Source organism: Dermacentor andersoni, chromosome 2, assembly GCF_023375885.2.
Source record: "Dermacentor andersoni chromosome 2, qqDerAnde1_hic_scaffold, whole genome shotgun sequence".
NCBI lineage: Eukaryota > Metazoa > Arthropoda > Arachnida > Ixodida > Ixodidae > Dermacentor > Dermacentor andersoni.
Genome location: NC_092815.1, coordinates 149,454,047 through 149,467,827, shown reverse-complemented (window position 1 = coordinate 149,467,827; position 13,781 = coordinate 149,454,047). Strand labels below are relative to the sequence as shown.

General features: G+C 46.5%; 1 protein-coding gene across 5 annotated transcripts in view; it reads right to left on the bottom strand.

The window, feature by feature from the left end:
• The window catches only part of LOC126540608 (proline-rich protein 5-like), a 73,732-nt gene extending 60,461 nt beyond the window's left edge, over positions 1 to 13,271 (bottom strand). Inside the window, exon 1 of one of the 5 annotated variants that reach the window (XM_055076145.1) lies at positions 12,971 to 13,271. The gene's annotated coding sequence lies outside the window, so the exon portion shown is untranslated. Of the gene's footprint in view, positions 1 to 12,905; positions 12,947 to 12,970 lie in introns of those variants that run through there. The other 4 variants (XM_055076142.2, XM_055076144.2, XM_050187446.3 and 1 more) reach the window with 4 other exon arrangements.
• Positions 13,272 to 13,781: the final 510 nt, after the last annotated feature.

The following is a 13,781-nucleotide window of genomic DNA, read 5'->3' as shown; positions in this document are numbered from 1 at the left end:
TTGACTGACCAAGTAGGGCACCACTGTAGGTTAAATGAGGCGTACAACTCCTGCGGGACCCGCCGTGGTTGCTCAGTGGTTATGGTGTTAGACTGCTGAGCACGAGGTCGCGGGATCGGACCCCGACCACGGCGGCCGCATTTCGATGGGGGCGAAATGCGAAAACACCCGTGTACTTAGAATTAGGTGCACGTTAAAGAACCCCAGGTGGTCGAAATTTTCGGAGTCCTCCACTACGGCGTGCATAATCAGAAAGTGGTTTTGTCACGTAAAACCCCATAAATTAATTTTTAATTTAACTCCTACGGGGACGGTAGAGTATCCGTCTCCAGTGCAAGAGGACCGTGATTCAAATCCCGGTCTCCACCGGAAAAAAAAAAAAAAAAAAACCGTGTGTTGAGAAAATTGCACAAACAGGCCTGGAGTGCGGCCTGATCCCGGTGACCAGAACCGGTAACGCACTCTCTCACCAGAGCAGGATTGGCCACCCTGGTGCAGTACTTGGCCACAACCTCCTATATGAATACAACAATCAAACCCCGGCCCTCAGTCCCCAGCAGCCGCGAAGCAACTGACCACGGCGGCGGTCAGATCTGTGACGCTGCAGAGGGTGCTAAGAATACCTGGCTCCGGACAGGCCGCCATTGGAATCTGAACCTGGCAACATTTAACGTTAGAACGCTATCTAGTGAGGCGAGTCTAGCAGTGTTATTGGAGGAATTAGAGGGTAGTAAATGGGATATAATAGGGCTCAGTGAGGTTAGGAGGACAAAAGAAGCATATACAGTGCTAAAAAGCGGGCATGTACTGTGCTACCGGGGCTTAGCGGAGAGACGAGAACTAGGAGTCGGATTCCTGATTAATAAGGAAATAGCTGGTAACATACAGGAATTCTATAGCATTAACGAGAGGGTGGCATGTCTTGTTGTGAAACTTAATAAGAGGTACAAAATGAAGGTTGTTCAGGTCTACGCTCCTACATCTAGTCATGATGACCAGGAAGTCGAAAGCTTTTATGAAGACGTAGAATCGGCGATGGGTAAAGTCAAAACAAAATACACTATACTGATGGGCGACTTCAATGCCAGGGTAGGCAAGAAGCAGGCTGGAGACAAGTCAGTGGGGGAATATGGCATAGGCTCTAGGAATAGCAGAGGAGAATTATTAGTAGAGTTTGCAGAACAGAATAATATGCGTATAATGAATACCTTTTTCCGCAAGCGGGTTAGCCGAAAGTGGACGTGGAGGAGCCCGAATGGTGAGACTAGAAATGAAATCGACTTCATACTCTGCGCGAACCCTGGCATCATTCAAGATGTAGACGTGCTCGGCAAGGTACGCTGCAGTGACCACAGGATGGTAAGAACTCGAATTAGCCTAGACTTGAGGAGGGAACGAAAGAAACTGGTACACAAGAAGCCAATCAATGAGTTAGCGGTAAGAGGGAAACTAGAGGAATTCCGGATCAAACTACAGAACAGGTATTCGGCTTTAACTCAGGAAGAGGACCTTAGTGTTGAAGCAATGAACGACAATCTCATGGGCATCATTAAGGAGTGCGCAATAGAAGTCGGTGGTAACGCCGTTAGACAGGAAACCAGTAAGCTATCGCAGGAGACGAAAGATCTGATCAAGAAACGCCAATGTATGAAAGCCTCTAATCCTACAGCTAGAATAGAACTGGCAGAACTTTCTAAGTTAATCAACAAGCGTAAGACAGCGGACATCAGGAACTATAATATGGATAGAATTGAACAGGCTCTCAGGAACGGAGGAAGCCTAAAAACAGTGAAGAAGAAACTAGGAATAGGCAAGAATCAGATGTGTGCGTTAAGAGACAAAGCCGGCAATATCGTTACTAATATGGACGAGATAGTTCAAGTGGCTGAGGAGTTCTATAGAGATTTATACAGTACCAGTGGCACCCACGACGATAGTGGAAGAGAAAATAGCCTAGAGGAATTCGAAATCCCACAGGTAACGCCAGAAGAAGTAAAGAAAGCCTTAGGAGCTATGCAAAAGGGGAAGGCAGCTGGGGAGGATCAGGTAACAGCAGATTTGTTGAAGGATGGTGGTCAGATTGTTCTAGAGAAACTGGCCACCCTGTATACGCAATGCCTCATAACCTCGAGCGTACCGGAATCTTGGAAGAACGCTAACATAATCCTAATCCATAAGAAAGGGGACGCCAAAGACTTGAAAAATTATAGACCGATCAGCTTACTGTCCGTTGCCTACAAAGTATTTACTAAGGTAATCGCAAATAGAATCAGGAACACCTTAGACTTCTGTCAGCCAAAGGACCAGGCAGGATTCCGTAAAGGCTACTCAACAATAGACCATATTCACACTATCAATCAAGTGATAGAGAAATGTGCAGAATATAACCAACCCTTATATATAGCTTTCATTGATTACGAGAAAGCGTTTGATTCAGTCGAAACCTCAGCAGTCATGGAGGCATTACGGAATCAGGGTGTAGATGAGCCATATGTAAAAATACTGGAAGATATCTATAGCGGCTCCACAGCCACCGTAGTCCTCCACAAAGAAAGCAACAAAATCCCTATAAAGAAAGGCGTCAGACAGGGAGATACGATATCTCCAATGCTATTCACAGCATGTTTACAGGAGGTATTCAGAGGCCTGGAGTGGGAAGAATTGGGGATAAAAGTCGATGGAGAATACCTTAGCAACTTGCGATTCGCTGATGATATTGCCTTGCTTAGTAACTCAGGAGACCAATTGCAATGCATGCTCACTGACCTGGAGAGGCAAAGCAGAAGGGTGGGTCTGAAAATTAATCTGCAGAAAACTAAAGTACTGTTTAACAGTCTCGGAAGAGAACAGCAGTTTACGATAGGTAGCGAAACACTGGAAGTGGTAAGGGAATACATCTACTTAGGGCAGGTAGTGACCACGGATCCGGATCATGAGACTGAAATAACCAGAAGAATAAGAATGGGTTGGGGTGCGTTTGGCAGGCATTCTCAAATCATGAACAGTAGGTTGCCACTATCCCTCAAAAGGAAAGTGTACAACAGCTGTGTGTTACCAGTACTCACATATGGGGCAGAAACCTGGAGGCTTACGAAAGGGGTTCTGCTGAAATTGAGAACGACGCAACGAGCTATGGAAAGAAGAATGATGGGTGTAACGTTAAGGGATAAGAAAAGAGCAGATTGGGTGAGGCAACAAACGCGGGTAAACGACATCTTAGTTGAAATCAAGAAAAAGAAATGGGCATGGGCCGGACATGTAATGAGGAGGGAAGATAACCGATGGTCACTAAGAGCTACGGACTGGATTCCAAGAGAAGGGAAGCGTAGCAGGGGGCGGCAGAGAGTTAGGTGGGCAGATGACATTAAGACGTTTGCAGGGACAACATGGCCACAATTAGTACATGACCGGGGTAGTTGGAGAAGTATGGGAGAGGCCTTTGCCCTGCAGTGGGCGTAACTAGGCTGATGATGATGATGATGATGAAGGTGTTCACACCCCAGACCTCTGGTAGGAGTGAAACTCACGACCTTTGGTGTTAATTAAGGGGAATAAAGGTTAATTTAGCGAAGCCGTTGCAACACCGCCACTACATTTGCAGAGCAGGGCATGCAATTCTTCATTGATTGTTCGCATGCGTGTTTTAAGCTTGCTTCTTGAAACGCATGCTGATATGTGTGTTGTATGGGCGATTTAAATGAATGTATGCGTTGTTCGCCTCACTTTGCTCAGCGCTTGTAGCTCTGCCTATGTTGGTGTGTAACACTGCGTTTCCTTTTGCTTACGGAGGTATGAGCCATTGCTTAAGGGGGTGTGAGCGATTCATTGTTTTACGTGATGGACAAATTTTTCGTTGGGTAGGCGTAGAAGTGCTTATGCATTTAAAAAAGCTGCTTGACCTAAACTGAGCACTTCATATAGAGTCAAGGGATGTGATGGAATAAGTGGGACGCTTAAAAAAAAGTTCCAAAAATAATTAAGCCTCCAAAACGAGCCCAACAAACACATTACACTTGCAGCACCTTAACAAAATTGTAAGAAGGAAAGAGACTTACATGGCGCCAGGCCACTTTCATTGCCTACAACAGCCGCAGCGTTGTATAAATTAAGTTTGAAGTTTTACATGCCAAGTGCGCGATCGGATTAACATGCACGGCGTAGTAGAGAACTCCGAGCTAACTTTCACTACCACTGATTTCTGAACTTGCACCCAAATCAACTCAGACGAGCGTTTTCGCGCTTTGTCCCCACCGAAATAGTACCGCCGCGGCCGGCACCAGCTCAGCGACCTCCCCACCTGAACAGCGCGACGCCTTAGGCAATAGTTAAGCTGCCGTGGAAAGTAGGAACACAACATTCCTGCAGCGTTAAACATTAAATTATGGGGTTTTACCTGCCAAAACCACTTTCTGATTATGAGGCACGCCGTAGTGGTGGACTCCGGAAATTTCGACCACCTGGGGTTGTTTAACGTGCACCTAAATTGTAAGAAGGAAGTACACGGAAGTACACGGGTGTTTTCGCACTTCGCCCCCATCCAAATGCGACCGCCGTGACCGGAATTCGATCGCGCGACCTCGTCCTCAGCAGCCCAACACCATAGACACTGAGCAACCACGGCGGTTGTTCCTGCAGCGTTCGAGAGCGTCCGTTTCCTTACGTAGCCAGCATTTTCAACGTTTATTTTAGAAGAGAGGAAGATACTAACGCGACTGCTTATTAAGCACCTTAAGGGTCTCGTGTCGCAGAAAATCCGGCATCGGCGTCCTGCGTCGACCGCCACGTGGAGAAAAATAATTCCGCACCATGCAAAACCGACCACGCATACACAACCATGCAGACCCTCCGTGTAGCGCAAATAAGTTACTGAGCTAATTGAATTTCTCAAATAAACTACGTCAGAAGAATCGCAATGTATTACTTACCCACAACCTACAGACGTGACAGCGTCGCACTGTAACTTGAATATAGGAGAAAACATAATCCTGTTACGCGGAGACTCATAAAAAAAAAAAACATTTTTCAACCTTTTTACCATTCATACAGCCGCGCGCATGGTTGTTTGCAACACCATCCAGATGACCCTAGATTCCACGCACCCGTAGCCCACGCAGGGGGCCACGTTTTTACCAGAAGGCTCGCCTTAGTGCGCTGCGTTCACTGCCAGCGTTTCCCGGTAAACATAACAGTTACATAAACGCCAGTTGCCAGGAAGCTTGAGAAGCAGTCAGGGATCTTTGAATATTATCGCATTCCGCTCTTAAATGCAAAGGTTAAGTGTCCCCTAAGTTATTGACATCAATATGCACACCTCACGCATGAGAGAGTACCTTCGCTTGTCCAATTGTCTCTCTCTTTGTATGTGTGTGTCAACTCGCCCCCCATTTTCAAAAACGTATATTTCAGCAACGAGCCCAACATGAAATGTTACTACTTTCTGTGTTGCATCACGTGATATTGTAGCACACTTCACTGCGGCGATGGTGGGGCCTTGCATAACGTATCGGGCACGCTCTCTTAATGCCCTGGCACACAAACACTAACATCGATGCTCAACACACTAATCGTAATGCCGCGAGCTTTGGAGGAGTGTTGGCCGAAGAACTCATGGCTGAACCTTTCGGCGGTAACCGGGAAGCCATTAGCTTCATGGTAGAAGATGATAATGAGGTCGATTCAGCTGACTTGTCTCCATCTCGCTCCTCATCCTACCATCCTTCGTGAAGGACACAAAGCATTAGGGCTCAAACAAAGGGTGCTGTGGAATTAAACGTTCTGCCTCTCTCTAACAAAATTCCGTATTGTTAGCCAAAATCTTGATAAACAGCGTATTTATGATGCGGAAAAGCTAACATATATTTTTTCCTTTAGAATGAGAGCCGTATCACAAAAGGTCTCTCATAGTTTAAGAACTCTGTAGAGCGGCGGAATTCTCCATTTGAAGTCACGCACGAGAGGGCACCTCTCAAACTTCTGAAAGCTATTAGCAACTGAACCAGATCAGCTAATGCACCTTCACTAACCAGTTCTGCAGTAATATATATATATATATATATATATATATATATATATATATATATATATATATATATGTGTGTGTGTGTGTGTGTGTGTGTGTGTGTGTGTGTGTGAAGTGAACGACATGTTCAGCTAGGTCGTTTCCGAGCACTCTTGGGTCTGAAAGGCCAATCTCTCTCCGATGGTCCACCAACTACATCCGGATGGTTTTTTCCGATCACATAAATCCAAATCAAAGCACCGAGCGGCGCTCCTAATATCGCCATAATAGCAGCCGTGAAATATGGTCGATTTCCGGTCATGCGACCCTACCGGTTCCCAACGTTGCGTTGGCGAAGGAGAATCGACTCTCCCTCCGTTCACAGAAACGACGATTACGCTACACGTACGCAGCATCACTAGACAGTTTTAGTTTCACGTACGTAAAGGCTTCGCGTACGTAGAGCTCTTTCGTGTGAGCAGTGCGCCTGCACAGAACGCAGAGGGTTTGTGTGAGTCTCACGGACGTACGTGAGACTCAAAAGTTTGCGTGCGTTCCTTGCGCACGTAGAGAGCTCCACGCGGCGGTCTTGCGAGATCTCAAACAAGCGAGAGCATCTTTGCAAGATGGCAGCCAAACGCGCCGACAAGGTAGCTCCGCGCCTTCGTTTTTCTAAAAATGACATGAATTTGTTGCGAGACGTATGGGAGTGCGACCCCTTCGAGGACAACATGCGGTATAGCACTTCTAGGCATTCCGAAGCTCCGATAGGCACAAGAACACACTTTTACGTGTTTTGCGCCCGAATCCAACTCGACTGGCTTGGCTTTGATTTGTCTTGGATGCTAATGGCTACAGCAGTGTTTATACTTGGCGATAAATGGCGATACATGGTCGCTTTTAGCGTGCGTCGCGTACGTGTAGCTAAAAGCGTTTCAGGTGCAGAGCGCGTATGGTACGTAGAGCTTTCACGTTTGCGTGCGTGAAGTCTCTGCGTACGTGTAACTAAAACTGTCTACTGCCATGTTTGACACCTAAAATAAGCAGCCGCCGCCACCGGCAGTGGCGCTGGCTGCATTAGCCGGATGCTCCCCTAAGCTTTCACTTCTGTCTGGCATGTGTGGGTTGCGATAGCAAAATTTGGCGGCCATACGAAGACATCACAAGTCTCGCAGGTCTGGGTCAGGCTCACGCACGCACGCACACACACACACGACACATCACTGGCGTATCGAATGCGTGTTGTCGTCGCGCCATTACCCTTTCCGCGATAGCACACTGTTATCGCCCAGCTGCCTCCCATGCGATGTCTGGTTCAATCAGTAAGTACATGAATCACATCCATGCCGAAAGATAAAAACGCCATTATTGCGGATGTTCAATACTTGTGCTGCGCACAAAATAATGCGCTCGAGATTTTTTCGCATACCATTGACGCTAAACATACGTCTCGTGGGCCACCAGCATCCAGTCAACTCGTTCGCATACTGGAAGCATGAGGTTACCAGCAAAGCGGTACGAGAGTGAACTCTGGGGCTAGTGTCTATAAGAAGTGTACGCATGATAATTCATCTAGCGTGGCAATAATAGCTAATACATGAATCTACTCAGGTTTTGTCCTTCTCGTTTGAAACGGCTTTGTGCCTTTGCAGATTGACCGTCTTAACCAACGAATTGCGATGCAAATACAACAATTCACACTGTTGGTGCATGTGTGCAGATATTACAGTGTCGTTTTTTTAAATACAACTGCTTTGAAATTTCAAGCAATAACTCATCCCAAATGAGTCCAGGAGACAAATTCGTGTGCTACACGTTTAACTTTGGTAGCTGAACGTTGGCAGCGCAGTGCTCCTTGTAGTAAATTGTTTAGGAAGCGTAATGACTGGACCCTTATAGCAACTGCAGACTCCGAAGCGGAGGCACAAGGGAAATAGTCGTGCTATAGTTAAACGGACACTCGGAAGAAAGCTAATTAGAGATCTATTACTAAATTACCCGTCTACGACACCAAAAAGCCACTATATATGTAAGAATGGACCTGGTAAGCAAGAAAAGAAGCAAAAAAATTGGCTGAAGGCTTAGCTTGGTTAGGCCTGGAAGATTGCGAAAGCAATACCCTTGGCTGCGCCTTTGTTCGGCTGATGGTGTGGACATGGTTGCCCTTTGTTAAACTTATGGCTATGCATCATCCGACATAGCACAAGGCAGCGCGCCGACCACTGCGAGGAGCCGAGCTGTAGCCCCATTTATCCTCCTAGCGTGACGTCACACCAGCGAGCGCCCTCTCTCGGTAGCGCCGCAGCAGCGGCGCGCAAGGCTTCGCCTCCACCATCGATGCCGCGAGCTGGGGCCCCGTCTCTTGGTCTGGCGTGACGTCACACGGTCACGTGACGCGCAGCTGCGTAAGGAGGCGCCACGACCACCGATGGGCCGGAAGTGAGAGCTGTATTGCTTTCGCAATAAAAGAAAATTCAATATTGCGCATAGACCGTCGGCGATGTCTGTTAATGTAAGCGAACAGCATGAACGAACAAGCCAGTGAGCTAACGAACAAATGACCAACCAATCGACAGCTTTAAAGTTGTCGCATCCGCCACGTAGTAAGCGCGCGCTCGGTGCAGTGAAAAATGTAGCCTCTCCTGGACACGTGAGGCTACTCCATGCAGCGTCGTATGATTGATTGATAGAGCTTAACGCCGCAGTGAAATCATGCAAATATGAGCGGCGCCTCACAATAAAGCACTTCGAGTTACTTTTGATCCCACCTGAGTTTCTGTAACTTGCTCCACAATTTAGGCACTCCAGCGCTTTTGCATTTCACTTCCATCAAAGTGCGGTATCAAAACAGCGCCGTCGTGCTCAGCAGGACAATGCCAAAGCCCTGAGCGGCCGCCATTTTTCAGTAGGAAGTGATCCGCCATCTTACATTGACAGCGCGCAAGCAATGTTTGAACGGTTTACCTTTTGCCGGCTTCATAAGCGGACTGTGTTCATTTGAACGTTCCTTCCAGGAACACGAGGAATGCTACGGTGGCGACCACGTGAACAATTAGAGACTGCCATGCATTGAGACAGATTTACACAGATACCTCGCTTCATTTACGTATAACACTGTTACACAGGTGCCACAGAGTCAACCGCAAAGTTGATCTGCATAAGTTCTGAAGGTTGGAACCAGAGGTATCATGTATTGCAGTACTATTCAAGTGCGGCTAGGTGCAGGGAAGTGTAAAACTCAAACAAACCAACAAGAAGATACATATGCGAAAAAAATAAGAAGTCAATAATGTTGAATAAGAATACTGCGAACTACAGTCAGAACACAGAGGTACAGAATGGGAGCCAAAGGAAGGGACACGCAGTCGAGGACTGCATATACTTAGGTGGGGTGATCTATTAGCCAATGTGCAGGCGCTAGTTTGAATCATGTAGCGCATGGCAGGGGTAATTGGAGGTCGCAAGGAGGGGTGATTGTCCTGCACTAGACATAAAATAGGCTGATGATGATTATGTGCCTCTCTGAGGGGTTCGAACACATGTATTTCTATGGTTGGGGCCAACTTTTTAGATTTGCCAATGATGACAGGTAAACACAAATGTTTCGCGAATTTTGTCATTAAGTACGCATTTTTGGTCTATGGGTGCTAAGAGCTTTAACATGGCTAACAGCAGTACTAACAGTGTTTTATGGGGGCTACGCTTCTGCGCAATCCTGCTTGGCACAAGAGCATTGTCCTTCGATTCATGCCTCACTAGTCCTTCGCGCTGACAATGAAACACATGTAATGATGCATGGACTTGAAGCCGTCTTAGTTGGGCTACACCATTTGTTCACAATTTTCTTTGTCCCCGTGTATTCCCAGGAATAAAATACGTAAAGCGCGATCAACCTTTTTACTGAGCTTAACGAGTAAAGTCTAGAGATGTAAAATCTCATGAACCTTTGAGGGGCGCGGGAAAGACTGGTTTCTTTCATGTTTTTTATACCTGAAAATATAAAAAAAAACTGAAGGAAAGGAAAACGATTGTGCACGGACCTATAAATAACGCGACATATTTATTTCTCGAACACACACACACAAATATATTTGTTACATTATTGCGTCAGAAAAGACCCAGCAGAGCTTCCAGGTTAAAACTCTAGGCACCATTGCACGTCAAGGCATTGATTTCACATCAAAGCGTCAAGACCGAGATTTGCACCAATCTGTGTCTTACTCATTTCCGTTTGACGCGTCAACGCTTCGCTGCGCAGTGCATGAAGCCTTCCAGACAATGAGCTTCGAGTGCACGTACACAACGTCTTGCACTCGATCCCTTGTGAGCCGGTCGCGTAGCTTGGTATGCAAATTTGCAAACTCTGTCCAGTTTCTTTCACATGCTGCAGAAGAAGGGGCAATCTCCAATGCGCGACAGGTGAGGGGATGCAAGGGTTGGTTGAAACAAAGTCTTTTCCCCCACTTAGCCGGACCTAGGTGCTTCGCCAACTCCCGAACTCCTTCTTTTGACGAAACTTTTACATACGTCGAAAGGAGTCGCATCGCAACAGAAGAGTTCCGTGGGGAAGCTGTATTTTTTTCTTTTTTCAGTTTTATCCAGGCTGAAGAAAGAACGACAGTAATTTCTTTCCCTAAATTTTCAATATTTTTTTTTATTCAGCCGCTTACATCTCTAGTAGTGACGACGAAATCCTGCGCGAACGTATCGGTTAGCTCAGTTTTTATGTGCTGTTACTGTGTGGTCAATGCAGAAAGTAACCCCATTTTGACAAATTCTTTACCGCCGACTGATGTAGGACGTCTCAAAGGGAAGATAGTTTGAGAAACTTTCAGCGATAGTTAGTGGTTGTCATGTGGCTTCTCCCCACTGTGATTAGATAATAGCTGGAATTGGAACATCCTGATACCTATGTTCGCATTATGTGTAGAAATTCGAGAACTGAATAAAACCTGCTAATATTTTTTTACATTTTCGCCTTGTTTCGAGCAGTATGTGCATGTAAAAATCAATTCGGAACGGGTGCTGCTTTGACTGATTGACCTTTCAATCGTGACTCTGCTTTCTTTTTTTTACATTTTCCAGTCTAAACCCCCCGCTACAATAAATGTCCCAATTCGAACATAGGCATGCAAATAAATGAAAGTAAATAAATAAATTAGTTCGCCATCTTTAATCGTTCCACTTTTTAATGCGTGACGCTACACGTCTGAAGGCGCTACGAAAACACCTTAATACCAAAGCAGGATGACAAAACAAACAAATTCGCAAGGACAACCGTGTATTGTTTTTCATACGTTCATGGTACGCGTGCTGGTTGCACCTTTAACGAACACCCGAACCACGGTCGCACATCGTCCGAAAGAGTGACTTGCAATTGGAGAACGCCTCCCAGATTGCACAAGGCCTGTGCACTTCGATCCGTGATGCCATGCTAGTTCGCTCGACTGCAATAGAATGTAATGGAAATCCTCCCCTGCAAGCCGTGGCGATTTTCACGTCACCGCTTACTCAGACTGAATCGGGGAGACCGGGAAATCTTTACCAATGTAATCTCCGTGGCCATTCTGGCGGCCTCCTTCAAACGTTCCAGCAGGCGAAATGAAGTGAAAACATGTAATAATATATGGGGTTTTACGTGCCAAAACCACTTTCTGATTATGAGGCACGCCGTAGTGGGGGACTCCGGAAATTTTGACCACCTGGGGTTCTTTAACGTGCACCTAAATCTATGTACACGGGTGTTTTCGCATTTCGCCCCCATCGAAATGCGGCCGCCGTGGCCAGGATTCGATCCCGCGACCTCGTGCTCAGCAGCCTAACACCATAGCCACTGAGCAACCACGGCGGGTTGAAAACATGTAGTCTCATTGAATGGTATTTGGTATTCATATCTATGCGACTTCATAATTCACTATTAAAAATTATCAAACAGACGTTTCCATTCGAATGTAACGCATAACACCACTTCTGAAGTCTCGAAGGTGAGGGGCCGATGCAAGTGAGAACTGTTATTTCGAATGATTGTTCTGCCACAGAATGGTGGCTGTTGCGCAGAGGTTCGCCAGTTTCTGGGAGAATTAAGGCACGGGTGCTAATCGGTTCTGCTGAACAAATTCCTAGCTGTCATTCATTCGTACAGTGCGCATAACATGATGCAAACAACAATCATCTTCTCCTCTTGGGTGCTATTCCTTTCTTTCACGCTTTGCGGAAGGTAATTTCGCGTTAGGATATAACGATGCATATTATTTTCTTGACAGCAAACAAGCAAACGTAGAGTTTCAAGAAACGAAACGCCAGCAAGCCAAACGAAATTCAACGTTTGCTACATATGCCATCAAGAGCTTAAGCTCTTCTCCTTTTTTGAATGTACCACGAGAAGTAGGTAAGCACACAGGTAAGTCTGCGGGCCGATAACTACATTGTCGAGTCTCACGATATCAATATTAAAGTGAATTTAGGTTTGAGCATGCCTATATGCCCAATATTTCACAAGCGCGTCTGCCCGTCAAGTGATCAACGAGGGGGAGGGAATTTCCACAAAGGGCTAAAATCTGTCTGTGAATTCCATTGAACCTTTATTTGATTGATAAATCTAATGTCACCCTATTATTCGTTTGTGGCTACACATGGTATATATATATATATATATATATATATATATATGTCCATTATATTTCCATTATATAGACCATTATATTTCACGGGAGTTTATTAATTGTCCAGTAACTTCGAAGCCACTGCAACAAAACAACTGGTCATGCCTTTATCGAACAGTGCACATGCTCACAACAGCACCAATGCACAAATGCAAAATAAGAAACCGGAAGCGAAAATCGCCTAAAAATCAACAATCCTAAACAAAACCTAAAAATCAACAATGGTACTGCGAACTTTCTTTCACCTTCTCGGGTTCCTCAACACGCTCCTTTGTTCGCGAAAGAGAACGTCAATTCTACACGTACGTACCTCCAAGGCCAACAAGCCGTAGCGCGCAAGAAGCCGAGAGCCGGGTTTGTCTTCAGCGACCCGCTGTATCCGCGCGTCGACGCCAAGCACCGCGGCGAAGACGCTTCACAGCGCACGCATAACTCGAGCGGGAACACTAGCGGCCGATCGCTCTATTTCGTCATCGTCCCGGGGGCTCAGCTTCCGGGCAAAAGGCGTGTCCGACGCGCAATTCATCTGGCAACACGACGACGGCGCCGACGGCGTTTGCAAGCGGACCCGCCACGGGCGCATTGCGGAAAGAACGGCGACATAGGAGGATGCGAGCGGACGCCGGCCCCCTTGTCACCAGATAGCGCACAGACGCCGGAGACGCCAGGGAGCGCGCGTGATTGCATACGTGTGTGTGCAGCATGTTCGGCAGCAGATAGCTTGCTTATCACGCGCACGTCACTGCCGCGACAACGAAACCATGTGCGCCAGTTTGAAAACACAGGCCTCGTCAACTGTTTCGTTTGTATTTCTTTTTTAACGTTCCGGGAATTGGCCAACTTCCATCGTGGCTGATGCCTTCTTGACGCTATCAAGGCCGAGCGCGTGTTTGTGGGCAGCGGCATAAGCAAGGCGTACGGCGTAAACAAATAGTAGTAGGACGGATTGTATAGTTGCTCCCATCGTGCGGTCATGACGCACCACCGGAAAAGATTCTGTAAGCGCTACCGCGTTTTTTTCTTCTTCTCCTTTTCGTGTAAACATATTGACCAAGTTTCGCAGTACACCGGGTACAGCGACACCGAACTCATTTGATGATGATTGCAGATAAATCTAGTGA